Below are 6,312 nucleotides of genomic sequence, written 5' to 3' on the forward strand. Positions count from 1 at the left end.
AATCCTAGGCCAGCCTGGGTTGTAGTGAAACCCTGTGTCAAGGAGAAAAGGGAGTTTCAGCAAAATGGCTCAGCATGAGAGAGGTGAACACACACCTGAGTCGATGACCAGATTGTGTGAGGAAAGAGCTGTTTATTTTATTTTAATTTTTTAAATTTTTTTTTTTATTTTGGGTTTTTCAAGACTGGGTTTCTCTGTGTAACCCTCGCTGCCCTGGAACCTCTGTACGCCAGGCTGGTCCCAAACTCAGAGATCTGCCTACCTCTGCCTCTCAAGTGCTGGGATTAAAGGCGTGTGTAGTCACTGACTGGCTGCGAAATGTCTCTTGAGATTCAATATAAAAGATGGGCCAGGCATGGTGGTGCATGCCTTTAATCCCTGCACTCCAGAGGTCTACCTAGAGAGTTCCAGACCAGCCACAGCTACATAGTGAGAGCCTGTGTAAAAATAAGTAGATAAATAAATAACAATAGAGATATTTTAATTTATATGCCTGTGTCCGGGAGGGGGAGGTGTGTGTATGTGAGCACAGGTGCCCAGGGAAGCCAGAAGAAGGTGACAAGATCTCCTGAAGCTGGATTTACTACAGTTGTGAGCTACCTCAGATGGGTGTGAGGAACTGAACTCAGATCCTTTTGTAAGCCCACAACGCACTCTTAACCACTGAGCCATCTTTCTAGCCCTGGACAGCAAAGTAACTAAGGCAGGTTCTTTATTTTAAACATACTTTCTTTATTGTATCTTTGGGAATTTCACATCACGCACCCCAATTATGTTCATTTCCCAGTTCCTCCATACTGCCCTTCACCTTACGTGCTGTAAAAGAAAATTTAAAAAAAAAAAAGCGTTTTGCTCCTCTGTCTTTCCTGGCTCTCCAACATCTCTTCATTCATCTTAGTGGCCCTGGGAGCCACAGTGTGTCACACAGGAGCCCCTTTTGTCTATCAGTGTTACTTGCAAATGTTCACTGCAGTGAGTCACTGGTCTGGTTCAAGGCTTCTGGTTCCTGGTACACCATCATCACTGGACCCTCTCCGAAACTCCTCTCGAATATTCCTCGGCCACCCCGAGTCATTGAGATCCTGGGGGTATATAGTTCCGCAGGACCAGTCTCTTCACATGCTCCAGTAGGTCATAGATGGGGTAGATGTTAGGGTGGGCCAACCCAAGGTCCTGGATGTGGGCCTGGGTGATAGTTGAGCTGATCAGACCTGGCTGCTGGGGCTGCCCTCCTTAGGCACAGGACAAAGCCAGCTCCCCCAAGCTAAGGCAGGTTCTTAGCACAACATATTTAACTCTAGTTTATTTCATAAGCAAGATGATACTGTTGACCCAAGGGCTTATTGATCTAGACCTAGTGATGAGTTTGTGCTAAGCAAGGTACCCTGTCATGCTCAGTGATACCAGAATACTTGGAATAATCGTGAGCAAGCCTACAGTAGTCTATTACGTTGCTATATAATCTAACTTATCATTCTGCTTCTCTGAGAGTTAAGAAAAATCAAACAGCTTGTAAAGAGATAAACTGCCTTTGACATCTATTCCAGAACACACATGTTCTTCAGTTTGGGGTTCTTCCTTGATGTCCCCTAGTTTACTATCTGATATATTTTCCATATCCATTTAGCTCACTATCCATCAAGCAAGTATAGTTTCCTTATTTTCCACTCCTGCATCATTCTACTTTCAAGGTGTATCTCATAAGGGACTTGGCAGATTCACGCGCGTGCACGTGTGTGTGTGTGTGTGTGTGTGTGTGTGTGTGTGTGTGTGTGTGTGTAGTAGTGGTAGTGGTAGTGGTAGTGGAAGTTGTTCTTTCCCTCCTCTGGAACTTCTCTAGGTTCTCTTTCCTCCTTAATGTTCCATTGTTGTGGGATATTTGTACACCGTGTGAAGATGTATTGCAGTGATTGGAGTAATAAAAAGCTGAATGGCCACCTTTAATCTCAGCACTCAGGAGGCAGAGGCAGAGGCAGGAAGATCTCTGAGTTCAAGGCCAGCCTGGTCTGCAAGTTCCAGGACAGCCAGGGCTACACACTGAGAAACGCTGTCTCAAAAAACAAAGACACAAACAAAAAAGCTGAACAGCCAATAGCTAGGCAGGAGGTACTGGTAGGACTTCCAGGCAGAGAGGACTTTGGGAAGGAAAAGGCAGAATGGTCAGACGCAGAGGAAGCAGGATGGGCAGTATGGAGTGAAGTAATGCCATGTGGCAGAATGTAGATTAATATAAACGAGTTAATTTAAGTTATAAGAACTAGTGGGACAAGCCTAAGCTAAGGCCAAGCTTTCTGTGTCACTATTTGTGAGTTGGTGGCCCAAAGAAAAATCCATCTACATTTCAGAGCTACTCTCTCTGATGAAGCTGTAGCATGGTACAGGACAAGGATAGAAAAAGTGAAAAAACATCTTTTTAATTTATCTTAAATCAAAGAACAAGGTGTTGGAGCGATGGCTTGGTGGTTAAAAGCACTTAATATAGTCTTGCAAAAACAAAAACAAAAAACAAAAAACAACCTGAGTTCGTTTTCCAGTTGTTGGTAAACCAAGACCCACCCACACGTGAAAGTTAGAGCATACTTGTGAGAATCAAATCTCTTCTTCCACCATATGGAGTCCTGGGATGAAACTGAGGTCATCAGACTTGGCAGCAGGCATCCATCTTACTGGCCCCATGAACTTTTTGAGCTCTTACTATGTGGCTGGTGCCCTTTTTATTTATCTTTCACTATGCTTTATTGCACAGGCAAGTTATATAAAATCTCAAAAGTGACACTTTAATAGAGTTGAGCTAAGCCCATGTATGTCTACTTCCAAAGCACTGCGTTAATAACCTGCAGTTCTCTTTACTGCATAGATTAATTCACTTGATTAGGTTAACTGCCCGCATTGGCTAGATAAGATGGGTGGATGGAGCCATATTTTCAGATGTGGGAATGTCATTACACTTTGCTGAAGTGACTATCTAGGGCATCCTTTTAACTTCCATAAACCTAGGTGGGACTGGAAATGTAACAAGGGCAGAAAGAAGCCTGGATTCAATGTCGTATGGAGACTCGGGGCGTTCAGTTGTTCACATCTACTTCCTAGGATTTTTTTGCCCTCTATAGAATTCAGCACCTTCAAATGCCACACTCTTGCCACCTGTGTCTCAGGGAAAATGAATGGACAGAAAAAGTGTAAAGTTTATATAAGGTCTGAGGATATGAAAGCTTAAATAAGTCGTAAGGGTCTAAAAACGTTTTAAGGTATATAAATGCAAGTTATAAAGGTCCAAGGAAGTGTCTTAAGGTGTGTTCGTGTGATTTGTAAAGATATAAAAAGGGATTTAAGATATATAAAATGAAGAAATGTTTCAGCTTTCTTCCCTCTCTGTGCTATTGTTATGCTGAGTCTTAACATTAATCAATGGAGTTCCGATAAGCTATTGATCTGGCTCCAGTAAGCTCTCACTACTATCAAGTCACACGCTCAAGATTTTAAATTTCCTTTGTTGTCTTTAAATATGGACTCAAAAGTGCTTCTCATTTTGCTAAAAACATCTGTCTAATCTATATATTCCCAGTCTTCTGGATAGAGGAAAGAGTGTTCATGTTTTTGTTTTTTTTTTTAAGATTTATTTATTTATTATGTCTAGTCTTCTAACTGCATGTATTCCTATATGCCAGAAGAGGGCGCCAGATCTCATTACAGATGGTTGTGAGCCACCATGTGGTTGCTGGGAATTGAACTCAGGAACTCTGGAAGAGCAGCCAGTGCTCTTAATCTCTGAGCCATCTCTCCAGCCCGAGGTTCATGTTTTTAACCCAAATCATTTGTGTCCCCAAGCTTCTACTGTGATTAAAAGGTGTAAGTCTACAGCCTTTTATACAATGTGAATTTCAGCAGATTACAAACAGTGGTAATGCTAATATACCTAAAAGTCATCTTTCTGTAAACTTAAAAAATTATTGTAAGCTTTGGGGAATCAACTTAAATCCACCTCTCACAGGTCAAATAGACTCCAGATAAGTACAGTCAACCAACAGCCTGCTTCCCCCACCTGCCTGTTCTGCTTATTCCTGTGGATGGATCTCCTCCACCCCTATGCTGGTCTTGGGATTCCCTTCCCCCCAACTACCGGAACCATGGGCCTAAAGTTTCAAATGCACACCTAAGAAAAAGATTCCCCTAAATCCCTTAACTTTACTTTGTCTTTAATATATATCTGTTCCAACAACCTGCTAGCTCAAAATCTGCATCCAGGACCGATTCAAAAACTGTCATCCAGGACAGCCTCAGGAGGCCCAGCCTCACAGATACAGCTTGTACTTCCCTAGCCCCAGGTGGTCCTGCAGAGCCTAGACACTGAGTGAAACAGCCTGCTTTTCCTGGACTTGGCCAGTACCCCAGCTTTCTTGGGTTCCCAAAGATGTCTATGCTCCCAGACATCAGGAAGTGTCTAAGCAGCACAGCACCCCATTCCTGCCTCACCATCATCCCTTCCTTTTTCCTCACTTTTTTTTTTTTTTTTTTTTGGTTTTTTGAGACAGGGTTTCTCTGTGTAGCTTTGCACCTTTCCTGGAACTCACTCTGTAGTCCAGGCTGCCCTTGAACTCACAGAGATCCACCTATTACCTCTGCCTATCAAGTGCTGGGATTAAAGGCGTGCACCACCACCACCGGCTTCCTCACCTTTTATAATAAGTAAGAAGGAGGAATTTTGGTAAACTGAGAACCATCCACATTCCAGAAACAGCTGCTCCCCCAGCCCACCTTCAGCAACTCAGCACCAGCAGCCATACCACCACCAACCACCAAATGTGACACATTTCCACTGTGGCCACGAGATGTATATCCTTTATAAAATCCACACCATCATGGCTCTTTCTCTCTCTTCTCTTGTCCCACTCAGAGTCAGCCTTTCACACACACACAATTTAAATAAATCTTTAAAAATTTAAGCCAAGCCCAGTGGTGGTAGCACACACCTTTAATCTCAGCACTCAGGAGGCAGAGGCAGGTAGATCTCTGAGTTTGAGTTCAGCCTGGTCTACAAAGTGAGTTCCAGGACTGCCAGAGCTACACAGAGAAACTCTGTCTTGAAATACGAACAAACAAACAAACAAACAAACAAACAAACAAATGTTAAGCCAGAGATCAAAACTAGAATATGGGGCACACAAGAAAAGGGGTGTCATTTATTCAGGCTCATGCAACCCATTGAATCAGAAACAGACCCAGGCTGGAATTCCATTTACCTGATTCCCATATGCTTGTATTTTCAGGGGTCAGGAAAATGGAACTTAGTGTTTCCCTTTATTATAGAGTACACCTACCTTAATAAATAGCCAGTCATAGGCCACTTTGGGTTGGGGGTCCATATGATGCTGTCCTGTTGCACTCTTTCTTGAAGGAAGTAGCCTCTAGCCTCTAATCTACAGGCTGTAAGTATAGCTGCAAATTATATCTCAAGTTATCACCCCACCCCAGCCCATAGCACACCCCACTTCACAGGTCAATGTCAGCAACTGAACAGGGACCATTTTACCAAAGATTTTCAATAAATACTCCAGCCATCATCAATCAAGAGTCCTCCTTGCCTCATAGTGAGTGACCAAGTTACTTCCCAAGCCCACCAATGAATGGTACCAACTGTCTTAGACCAAGTAGCACCAGAGACAGGGATCAGAGCCATGTGACTAAGGACATGCTCCTCAAAACAAAACAAACAGACAAAAACCCAAAAAACCACACACACACACACACACACACACACACACACACACACACACACACACACACACACAGAGCCAAAAACAACAAACAAACAAAACCACTTCTTTGAGGAAAGGAGTAAAAGAGAATGGGGCAAGTCTGGGGATACGGCCCGATGAGTAAAGTGTTTGCTGCACAAGCTCGACATGTTGAGTTTAGATGCCCAGAACACACCTTTAAAAAGCCAGATGCAACAGCCAAGGAGCTGAAGTCCTGGCATACCCCTATTAGGAGATGGGAAGCAGGAACAGAATGGTGGGGGATCTTCAGAGCCAGCCTGGTATACACAGCAGTGGATAACAAGAGACCCCATCTCAGACAAAGTGTTGTCCTCTGACCTCCACACATATGCCCTGGTATGTGTGTGCCTGGATTCAGTAAAGAGCATCAAGCAGGAGTGTAGTTCTGATAGAATTTAACTTTGGCCTCATCCCCCAGCAGGGCTCTGGAGCTCAGGCAGCAGCAGTTTTCCCCCGTGGGGCAAATGAATCAGACTTTTATAGATCATATCAGCCACTGGCTGGAGGCATAAAGGGGAGAAGTCCTGGGTGAGGC

The sequence above is a fragment of the Onychomys torridus genome, chromosome 22, assembly GCF_903995425.1.
Source record: "Onychomys torridus chromosome 22, mOncTor1.1, whole genome shotgun sequence".
Taxonomy (NCBI): Eukaryota; Metazoa; Chordata; class Mammalia; order Rodentia; family Cricetidae; genus Onychomys; species Onychomys torridus.